Genomic DNA, 11,733 nt, shown 5'->3' with positions numbered 1-11,733 from the left:
AATGGAAGTCAGAAGAATATAGATCACATTTATTATGCATAAGCATGAGGCTGCAGTTTCACAATACATGCATTACACTTACGAATAACAGTAAAATTCTGCAAATATTTTTTTCTTACACTTGAAAGGCGATTTACACCTTTACAAATCTTCTCTTGCACATGCAAATTTTATTTACGCTTGCAATCTTATGTACACTTTCACAAATTTTACCCTGCACATGCGATCTTTTTATGGCATCATATTACCTCCTTCATAGTAGGACACCCTATCATTGCATTCGGACCGGTTCTGGCCGATTCTTCCACTGAAGACATAATGTACATGTTTTAATTTTCAGAACCACTTCTATTATTGATTGCTATCAGGATGTGAAGAGAGTTTAAACCTGTATAACAAAAACATGTTTATAAAACAAATTGCCTGTATACCCTACCTTTATGGCACAGACACTAGAAGGTGAGATTTCAAACTGAGAATTGTTCAACTTTGTTTAAAGACCACCAAGTCAATAAAACTCTACTGATGAAATCATCATGTTACACCAAAAAACTGAAGTAAAAGTTCTCAAAAAAAAAAAAAAAAATCTTTAACATGCTAACATCACGGTCCATTTTGTACACCTTTTAAGAGTCAGTCAAATCAAAACAGCCAAATTCAAACTTGTCAGTCACTTGTCAAACAAAATAGCAAGACCTGAAAGTCAGCATTCTGCAACTGTGCCACTCTTTCCAAAAGCTTTTGTTGCTGTATTAAACTCTTCCTCAGACACAAATCTCGCGGATCGATCAGTTAAACCCAACTGCTGCCGAAGTCAAACACACTGAGCTTCTGCGTAACGTATAAACCTCTGATTTCAAGCATTAGGTAGGCCTAATATTTCTATGATGTTACATTATATTACATGGCTTGTTAACTGCGATCTGAACCGTATAAAAGAAAATTGGTGTAATTTTTTACGTTATATGTTGTATGTGAAATGGAAACTGTGGCACTGGCAGTGTTGTTGACTTTCAGGTCTTGCAAAAAAAATTTTGACAAGTGACTGAGAAGTTATTATTGGAAATATTATTTTGGATGTTCTAACTTTATTTACCATTGTTTTTCTCTCACAGAGAAAGAACTGAAATGGACCGCAATGACAGTATGTTAAACTTAAGAACTTAACTGTTTTTGGTGTAACATCATGATTTCATCAGTAGAGTTTAATTGACTTGGTAGTCTTTAAACAAAGTTGAACAGTTCTCAGTTTTGAACAATTCTCAGTTTTCTTGTTCTATTTATTCTTGCTGACACTTAACTTGTAAACAAGCCGGCAAGCAAAATTACACTGTACAAAAAACTGTTTTATATCCTACATCTATTGTACAAACATAGACCTTGGTTACACATTATGATTCAGTTTACATTTACGCATTCCTGCATTTGCTTCTGTATGAATGTAAATGAATGGAGCATAAAGTCTATGTGTAGCATTAAGTCTATTGTGATCAAATCTTTATCTAAAATCCTTTTTTCTACCTCTCATCTGTGTAAAGCTTGGATTAATCATTTTATTGATGGTCCAATTTAACATAACAGTAGTATCAATATAATTTAATTTATATAATCCTAGTGCTTGTTATATAACATCCTTGTCATCTTTAGACGTTTGTCGTTGGAAGGACAATTCCAGATCTCATGATGGCCTGAGTGTGAACATTGCAGCTCAGCGTGAAAGCCATATTACAGCACCTATGCTCACTAACAATAACATCACAGGCAATGTTCAGATCATACAGAATGCCACTGGTAAAATAATTAATACATTGTTATTTACAGTTATTTATTTTTCTGATAACAAATATTTATTTTCGATTGTATATCTTTATACAATGCATAACACAATATGGATAACACAATATCATAGGCAATGTGTAATCTTCAACAGGTATCACTGGGCATCATTTAAACACCCGAAATGAGAGAACACAGACCTCAGGTAAATGATGAATGATGGTTTTACTTACCATTTCAAAGGGGATTTGATAGAATATTTTACCTAGCCCTCATGTGGTGTTCAAAACCCTATAACACCTGTGGTGTTCCCGGTCAAAAATGACAGGCCCGTAAAAAAAAGCTTATAAATCACTCATTATACCATATTTTCACCCAATCTTGGATTCAATCTTTTTGTCAACATGTTCTCTTTCAATTAGGACTGGTTTTATATTTTGATTTGCATCTGAATAATCATAGGCCTCATTTATTTGAGAGTAGGCATTTCATTTTTTGAGTAATTTTTTTTAATTTTTTTTTAAATTTTGGAAACATTAAATAAAATCTGAAGAAAATTGGTATTGTTGATCACACTAGTCTACTCTAATGTTTCACCAGGAATTTTGTTTTGAAACTTTTGTTTTGTAAAAAATATGGCACATAGTCACACTTGTGGTGTTCCCGGTCAAAAATGACAGGCCCGTAAAAAAAAGCTTATAAATCACTCATTATACCATATTTTCACCCAATCTTGGATTCAATCTTTTTGTCCACTTGTTCTCTTTCAATTAGGACTGGTTTTATATTTATATTTGCATCTGATTATTCATAGGCCTCATTTATTTGATAGTAGGCATCTAATTTTTTGAGTAAAAAACAAAACATTTTTGAATAATTTTGGAAAAATTTTATAAAATCTGAAGAAAATTGGCACTGTTGATCACACTAGTCTACTTTAATGTTTCACAAGGAATTTTGTTTTGAAAAACTTTTATTTTGTACAAAATGGCACAGAGTTACTCTTGTGGTGTCCCACTGGGCCATTGAGGGCCATTGTTTCAGTTGGCCATTGAAAGTGAATGGGAGAGACATGTGTTAGAAGTCCATGAGGAATATCTTTAGATCTGAGTGATGGATTATGGTGAGTTTGGGCTCTTTTTAATCTTAACAATCTCATGTAAATAATGATGTGCCATTTTCCACAATTTATGCATGCTTCATTGAGTTATGAGTTAAAACGCGACATAAGTGCTAGGCTACATCTATATTCAAGGCTCTGTGTGCGCCTGTTGGGGTTTGTGTGTTACAACTCCATTAGGAATATCTTTAGATCTGAGTGATGGATTATGCTTGTGGATTATTATGGATTATGAGTTTGGGCTGTTTTTATTCATGATAGTCTGCTGAAAATAATGATGTACAGTTTTCTACGATCTGTGCATGCTTCGTGAAGTTATGAGCGAAAACCAAACGTGAGTGCTTCATGATACTTGGCTAGATGCGTCTGTGGTATTTTCTGTGTTAGAACGCCATGAGGAATATCTTTAGATCTGATTGATGGAATATATTGAGTTTGGGCTCTTTTTAATCGTGAGCTCCTGCTGTAAATAACGATGTGCCATTTTTCATGATCGATGTATGTTTCATGAAGATACGAGTAAAAAGGCCAAGTCTAAGCTACCTTGATTGGCTACGTGAGTCTGTGCGTCTGTGGTATTTTTTTGTGATAGAACTCCATGAGGAATATCTTTAGTTCTGAGTGATGGATTATGTTGAGTATGGACTCATTTTAATTGCAAGCATCTGCTGTAAATAATGATGTGTCATTTTCCACAATCGGAGCAGGTTTCATGAAGTTACGAGCGGAAATGTGTCTAAAATTCAGAATCCATAAATGGTTTACACATGGGTCTCTTGAAGGGCTTCTTTTAGAAAAACCTAGCTCAAGTTTAGTAAAAAGCCTATCTGAGCTGTATGATGTATTTGACATATTGCTGAATGTAATACAAAAAAGTAGTTTATAAATTATGATTTTTTTTTTCTTCTAATTATCAGCAAATAACTCGGCACTACTTAGGAGTTTATCAAATTGGCTACATTCATTGTAAATTTCAGACTCTAAGCTTTCAAATTACACCTATTTTAAGTTGATCAAGGTAATAGTTTTGAAAAATATTATGATTATTTATTTCGCAGCTAGGTGGCGCTTGCAGGGGGTACATTCAGTTTTAGAGTGATAACTCAGCAGTCGTTAGGAGTTGATCAAAGTGATTAGATGCATTAAAAAGCTGAGATTCTAAGCTTTAAAATGATATGATATGTGTTGTTCCATTCATTGGATGCATTGGTCTCTCCCATTCACTTTCACTGGCCCATTGAAACAATGGCCCACAATGGCCCTCAATGGCCCAGTGGAACACCACAAGTGTAACTCTGTGCCATATTGTACAAAATAAAAGTTTTTCAAAACAAAATTCCTGGTGAAAAATTAAAGTAGACTAGTGTGATCAACAGTGCCAATTTTCTTCAGATTTTTTTTTAAATTTCCAAAATTATTCAAAAATAATGTTTTTTTTACTAAAAAAATTAGATGCCTACTCTCAAATAAATGAGGCCTACGGTTAATCAGATGCAAATAGAAATATAAAACCAGTCCTAATTGAAAGAGAACAAGTTGACAAAAAGATTGAATCCAATATTGGGTGATAATATAGCATAACAAGTGATTCATAAGCTATTTTGTGTAGGCTCGTCATTTTTGACCGGGAACACCACAAGTGTGACTCTGTGTCATTTTGTACAAAATAAAAGCATTTCAAAAGAAATTTCCTGGTTAAACATTAAAGTAGACTAGTGTGATCAACAGTGCAATTTATTTTCATCTTTTTCTCAATATTGCCAAAATTATTAACAAATAATGCTTTTTTCACTCAAAAACTGAGGTGCATAAGCTCGGATAAATGACTCCTACAATTAAACTGTTTGAAAATTGAATACAAAACCAGTCCTAATTGAAAGAAAACAAGTTGATAAAAAGATTGAATCCAATTGTTGGGGATAATATAGCATAACGAGGGATTTATAAGCTATTTTGTGTAGGCCTGTCATTTTTGACCGGGAACACCATAGGTGTAGTAACAAGGTGAAAAAAACAACACAAAAAAAGTAAAAAAAAAATAAAAAAAAAATTGGACAAGTTGTTATAGTCTCTGTGAACAAAGTCACTAAGTTTCAGTTCAATGCGATAACATTAACTAGTATTTTCAGGAAAAAGAAAATCTTCTCCAGTCAAAAATGACATGAACACCACATGAGGGCTAGAACATATGACCAGAGATGTTTGCGGAACACAACACCAATATGACCATATAAGGGATTTCCTGGAATGTCATACATTTTATGACTTGCTGTTTTTAGGTCTTTCTTGTGGATTTTCTGCGACAGCGCCCCCTCTGGCTTTGAGTATAAATGAAACATACATTACATGAGTGTTTAGTGCTCCATAGTGCTCACTTGCCCCATTGTTTTGTAATAATAGGGGAAAAAAACTTCTCCCTAAAGAAATTTTTATTAATCAAATGACAAACAATAATTTTCTCCAAATGAGCAAAATTTTGGACTAAAATCCCAGAGGGTCATTGTTTAGTAAAGGTCTATGATGAGAACTGTACAGGAGTTTTTTGTTGTTGTTGTTGTTGTTGTTTTCTGAGTGGATGCATAAGAGGCTCATATTTCATATTAAAGGTGACATATTATTCACCTTTTCACAAGATGTAATATAAATCTATGGTGTCCTTAGAATGAACCCTCTTCTAAACTACATCTAAAACACAGGTAGATATCTCAGGTTTATATTTATGTAATTTCTGTGGCGTAAGATAGGTTTGATGAAGAAAGTTATAATTCCTACATTGCACTTGGTCATGCACAAAACTTAACACATTCTGTTCACATTCACGACTTCTCACTCTGACATCATGACCAAACTCCTAGGACTACATCTCCCATTAGATCCTCAAATCTGCTTATTAGGAGATACTACAAATATTGATACACGATTAAGAAAAGCTCAGAAGAGGTTCCTCTCACTGGCCCTGTGCGTTGCAAGTAAGTGCATCGCTATCACATGGAAGTCTGACTCTCAACTTTCCATAGGAAGATGGGTTTCAGAAATGAATAGCTGTCTTCCACTTGAAAAAATTACATATATACTCAGGAATGACTATAATACTTTTACAGAGATGTGGCAGCCCTATTTAGCATATATGGACACGTTGTCAGCTCCTATGATGGACGGGTTGTAGTCTTTACAAGCTCTTTGTTGTCAGTGCTTACTGTTGTCTTCCCTGCCACTCGAAATGTTTATTTTATTTTTTTTATTTTTTTTATTTTTTTATTTTATTAAATTGATTAATTCATTTTATCATTATTAGTACTAGTATTATTTTCGTTATTTATTAATTTTATTTATCTATTTACTTTTTCTCCTCCTCTCTTTCCAGTTCGTGGGTGGGTTGGGGAAGGGGTTTGGAGTTGTGTGTTTGTGTTTTCATGTATATTCTGGAATTGAAAACTGAAAAATAAAATATTCTAAAAAACAATGTGATGACATGAAAAAAAAACTAAATTCAAAAAACTTTTTTTTTCCTGGGTCTCAGGGGGATATGCAAGAAATCATCTGACCAGTGCACAGAGCGGGTGAAGATTCATCTAAACAAACGGGGCTTTTCTATGGAGACTTTGTGAAAGTACGTTTTACATCATTTTGTCAAATTTTTACAAAAAAAAATTCATCTAATAGGTCCTTTTGTAATATATTTTGGAAAAAATTTTAACATTTTCACTTTAAATGTACAAGTTTCTGAATTGTATGTTAATCTTTCATTACCATGTATTTGATTATATTATTTCCTGTTCCTGTTAGAAATATGAATATGGTCTATTTAAATCACAAGACAGATGGTCTTTCTCTGTTTGATAACAATTCCCACTCTTTCTTTTTAAGCCCTTTGGGACTGATGTACAGACTGATGACAAGGAGTGTGTTGGAGAGAGAAGGAAGGTCTCATCTTTAACATTGTATTGTTCTTTGAATAGCATGCATGTATTTGCCAAGAAAATTTAGAGAGAGAGAGAGAGAGAGAGAGAGATTATAAATTACTTTGCCTTAAGTTCAAGTACTAAAATAAATTCAAGCTAAATATATATTTTTTTTTATGATAAAAGCACAAAACAAAATTTCTAAAACTTTAAAAATGAAAACTTGAAATGAAAAGACAACAGCTAATTAAAAAAAAAAAATATATATATATATAAATGCTATTATAGTATATAAAATGTAACTAGAGAGAGAGAGAGATTATAAATTACTTTGCCTTAAGTTCAAGTACTAAAATAAATTCAAGCTAAATATATATATATTTTTATGATAAAAGCACAAAACAAAATTTCTAAAACTTTAAAAATGAAAACTTGAAATGAAAAGACAGCAGCTAATTTATATATATATATATATATATATATATATATATATATATATATATATATATATATATATATATATATATATATATATAAATGCTATTATAGTATATAAAATGTAACTAGAGAGAGAGAGAGAGAGAGAGAGAGAGAGATTGTAGTTTTGCTTTTTATTTCATAGTCACATTTACAGCTTTAAAAATATGATAGCAGCACTGTGTTATAGGTTGAAATGTTTTTGCTGTATATGAGTTTTGCTCCATGTTGCCAGTATTTTTTCAGATTTTTGGCCTATGTTTGTTCTGTCTAATAGTGGTTGTCTAGAACGTTGTTGACTTTCTGATAATGATCTAAAGAGGCAACTGCTCAGAATAGGACTCTAGTGACACCAAGAGAAGAAGCAGTTGTTGCCAAACTATTCTTATAAATGTAAAAAGTGAGCTGTGGATATATTCTTTGAGTTAACATGCAAACTGATATTATTAAAATATGCTTAACAGCATTCATTTTAATGCAGTTAGTGATTAGATGATTTCAGGGTGTTCATGTTCAGCATGTTTACAATATTAAAACATACCAAGACTTTTCAAGACTCAACAATATTTTTTTCTGTACTTCAGATTTGTACTGCTTATTTATTTTATTTTTTAGCAACATTTCAGTATGTCCTAAAAAAAATAATAATATATTTTTATAATAGGCTATATACACTGTATAATATATTAGTTTTTATTTTCATTAAATGTAACGTTTTTCTACCAAAACATCGTTCCCCACTGAACCAACAGGCTTGTTGTGCTCCACAAGGCTACATTTACAATACATACACCACCATCTAATGCATGAATGCATAAATCAAAAGTATAGGATCAACCTATACGCCTTTATTATTGTAAGAGGTTAGCGACCCCTAGCGGCGAAAACATCACTGTTTATACTTTACTTTACTTTAATCACTGTTATAATTATGAGGGGGGTCCTTGGCCCCAAAATGTCTGAGAACCCCTGTCCTAAAGCATGTGAATTTGGTTTGATTAAAGGGCTATACAGTTCAGTCTTCTTTCTTTTAAATTCATCAAGGGTCTTTCTTTGCAGTGTTCCACTGTCACCATTCTCACTTCTTTACACACACATTGTTTTCACAATTTTTTTTCAAAGTTCCCCCACTGGTTAAAGACCCTATATGCGCACAATGTTCTGTAGGCGTTAACAATATTCATCTTAAAACCTGAAACCTCCTCATCTCCCCGTATAACATGTGAGATGAGTATATATAACATGGGGGTTGAGATGAGTGTTAAAGTCAAACCTCTAAATATGTGCGAATAATGCATGAGGTTTACTTTTGTGCAATAGAAAATATTTATCAAAAGAGCACAAAAATGATAAAACAATGTGTGTACAGAAGTTCTTCCATTGATATGATTTTTGGTAAAAGCTGCAAGAAGAGTTAAACACAGGCTTTATTTAAGTAACTACATGAAGAAACAGAACAAAGATACATTTATTTTATTGGTTTATTACATATATGTTTTATATAATTTATACTTCTTTAATTGCAAAGCAGCTCTGTACAGTACATTTTTGTTTAAATTCTCCTTAAAATGACTTTCAATACACTAAACAGGTGGATGGGAGCGGATGAGCAAGTGAAAGCCCCCAGCGTCCCTTCAAAATGACTTAGTCTTTCCAGGAAGTGGTTTTGTGAGTGTTGCCTGCAAAGGCAGAGTCAAATCTCTAACAGAAATCTACAGAAACCACGTGAGATTTTGCATTCTTGTCTGAGTCACAAGTACAGCAGTTATGAAATTTTACATAACATTTTTTATTTACCACTGCTTTTATTTATTTAAAAAAAGACAGAACTTACACATTCAAGTATTTCAAACACACCATAAATTAGCTAGCACATTGCACATATATGCTGCTTTTTTTATTTACAATTGAGAAAAACAATGACATCCTGAACACATGATGTACTGTATCACTTCGAATTACTGTAGTAGTTCAGCTTTATTGAAGCTCGATTTCATTATATATTATTCATACTCGGCTGGTGGTTTGCATAAATGGTTTCAGTTTCAGGTTTGGGAAGTTTTGGTTGCTTCTGAATGAATTGTACCGTAGCTGGTGCTTTTGGGTTGCTCAGTATCAAACATTTATCATATTCAACTAAAGTTGTTCAGTTAAGCTTTTCTTAATCTTTATTCCAAATTAGCACATTTAATCCAAATTAATCAAAAAATTTTAATGAAATGCCATTCAGTGAGAGTACAGTAATTGTTTAATCTTCACCTGATTTCAGAGTCAGGATTGGGTGAAGTGTGTTTGGTTTCCACATTAACATCATGTTGTCCTGAATCTCCTGATATCATACACTGTGTGAGGATTCTCTGATTTCTCCAACATCTTCAGTGACTTTTGAGGCTTGATGTTATCCTGGGGATACAATGCAATTAAAATGTCAAACTGTTGGTTTGGCTGAAATGAGTGGTCAGACACTAACAGAGATACTCCAGGCTTTTATTACAAAAAAAAAACCCTGTACTTTCTGTAGACCTAGAGATACAAAACATGCTGCATACTTTCACTTCAGAAAAGAGTTTAAAAAAAACCTTGATGTGAATAAAGGCTTTTTAACTTCTTCTTCTTTTTTAACCAGAAGAAATGCCATGGACTCTTTTCTAAACTACACAACTTAACACTGACATTAACAAGAGAAACATGAACTGTGAAAAACTGAGAGCTTAAATATGATCATTCATGAATTAGGGAACCGGTGTCCCCTCAGAAACCCCAAAAGAATATCACATGGTGTCATCTCGAAATTACGGTAATTATGACAACAGTGACAAAGAAAAGCATGACTATATATAGGAACTAAACAAGAAAATGAAACTAAATATGACCGTGACAGAAACTCACGTCCAACTTCTGCATGGACGGTTTGATCATTCTGCTGGGCAACTATGATGTTTAACATGGAATATCACATTTCAGAACCACGATTTTTGGTGTTCAAGAATAGATCATAAGAACTTATTGCTCTAAAACACTATTTAAAATCCTACCAGCTATTATATATCTCATGTACAACTAAAACGGATGAAAATGTTTCTTATTTCAATCTGGAACTTTCCAAAGGAATATTCAGTGTTATTTTTAACCTTACAGTGTCAGGATCTGTGGCAAGGCTGAGAAATGATTACAATAAATGCAGTCAGAAGTCCAAAGTAGAAGATTTAAAAGCAGAAGTGTTAAGCTTGTAATTATCAGTAGGAAGTGGTAATTCCTGTTGTGACATGCTAGACTCTATAAGCTAGATATTTTACACAGCATTGTGCTGTCCTTGTATTTGTGATAAAGCTTGTGTGATATTGATTTATAGAACAGTTTAGCATAACAAGTGTGTAAATAAGTAAGACAGGGATTGTCCGGAATACCCTCTTTAAAGTAAAACTACTTTCCTGCCATGGATTTAGGATCTGCTGTTGCCAGTGTAGTTTAATTTCACATTGAGGCTTATGTGTGGCCTAAATAAATAAATAAATACATACATACATTTGAATGTCTTTATTGTCATTGTACTTATCTGTACTACGAAACTCCTTGTGGTAAAATTAACACACTAGCACAATACAAAACACTGAGTTAATGTAACATACAACTCAACATAGTGTCAAGAAATAAAATGAGCAGTAGAAAGTATATTGGACAATCCCATGTGTATTTACTGTCCCAGTACTGTTGTAAAATCATGCTTTTTTCATCTTCACAAACTCTCTAAACGGCAACCCTTTTTATCCCAGAGTAACTTCCAAACAGTGATTCATGCTTTCATAACAACTCATCTAGACTATTGTAGTTCACTTTATTTTGGTGTCTCTCAGTCTTCCTTCTCCCGTCTACAGCTAGTGCAAAACGCAGCTGCTAGAACCCGCAAGTAGTCGGTCACCCTTATATCCACACTACACTACCTGTCAAATTTAGAATTGATTTTAAAATGTTATTATTTGTTTATAAAGCTCTCAACAAATTGGCCCCTCAGAACCTGACCGATCTGCTCTGTCCGTACACTCCTTCTAGAACTCTGAGATCCAGCGATCACCGTCTACTCATTGTGCCTAGATCTATACTTAAAAAAACGAGGCGATTGAGCTTTTGCGACTGCAGGCCAAAAACTTGGGAACAGTCTACCTCTTTACATCAGATTAGCTCCTTCTGTTTCCACCTTCAAATCTTCTTTAAAGGCCTATTTATTCTCTTTGGCTTTTAATACTCCTTGATTTGGATACGATTATTGTAAATTTATTGTTTTGTGTTCCTTTATTGGTTGTATAATTTTTATTTTATTCTGTTCTGTACAGCACTTTGGTCAGCCTTGGTTGTTTTTAAATGTGCTTTATAAATAAATATTATATTGTATTGTATATTATATTGTAAATATTAACAGTCAGTGTATTGCACAGTCCCATAAGCGTACATACATACTCA

General features: G+C 33.1%; 1 long non-coding RNA gene across 1 annotated transcript; it reads left to right on the top strand.

Annotated features, from left to right (window-relative positions):
* Positions 1-833: 833 nt before the first annotated feature.
* On the top strand, positions 834-2,045 carry LOC309500248. Its single transcript, XR_014206513.1, has 4 exons — positions 834-867; positions 1,116-1,144; positions 1,648-1,791; positions 1,931-2,045. It is a non-coding gene; the product is annotated as an uncharacterized lncRNA (long non-coding RNA).
* Positions 2,046-11,733: the final 9,688 nt, after the last annotated feature.

Source organism: Leuciscus leuciscus (genome assembly GCF_965113295.1).
Source record: "Leuciscus leuciscus genome assembly, chromosome: 6".
Classification (NCBI taxonomy): domain Eukaryota; kingdom Metazoa; phylum Chordata; class Actinopteri; order Cypriniformes; family Leuciscidae; genus Leuciscus; species Leuciscus leuciscus.
Note: the sequence above shows the minus strand (reverse complement) of the source record. Positions and strands in the feature narration are given on the sequence as shown.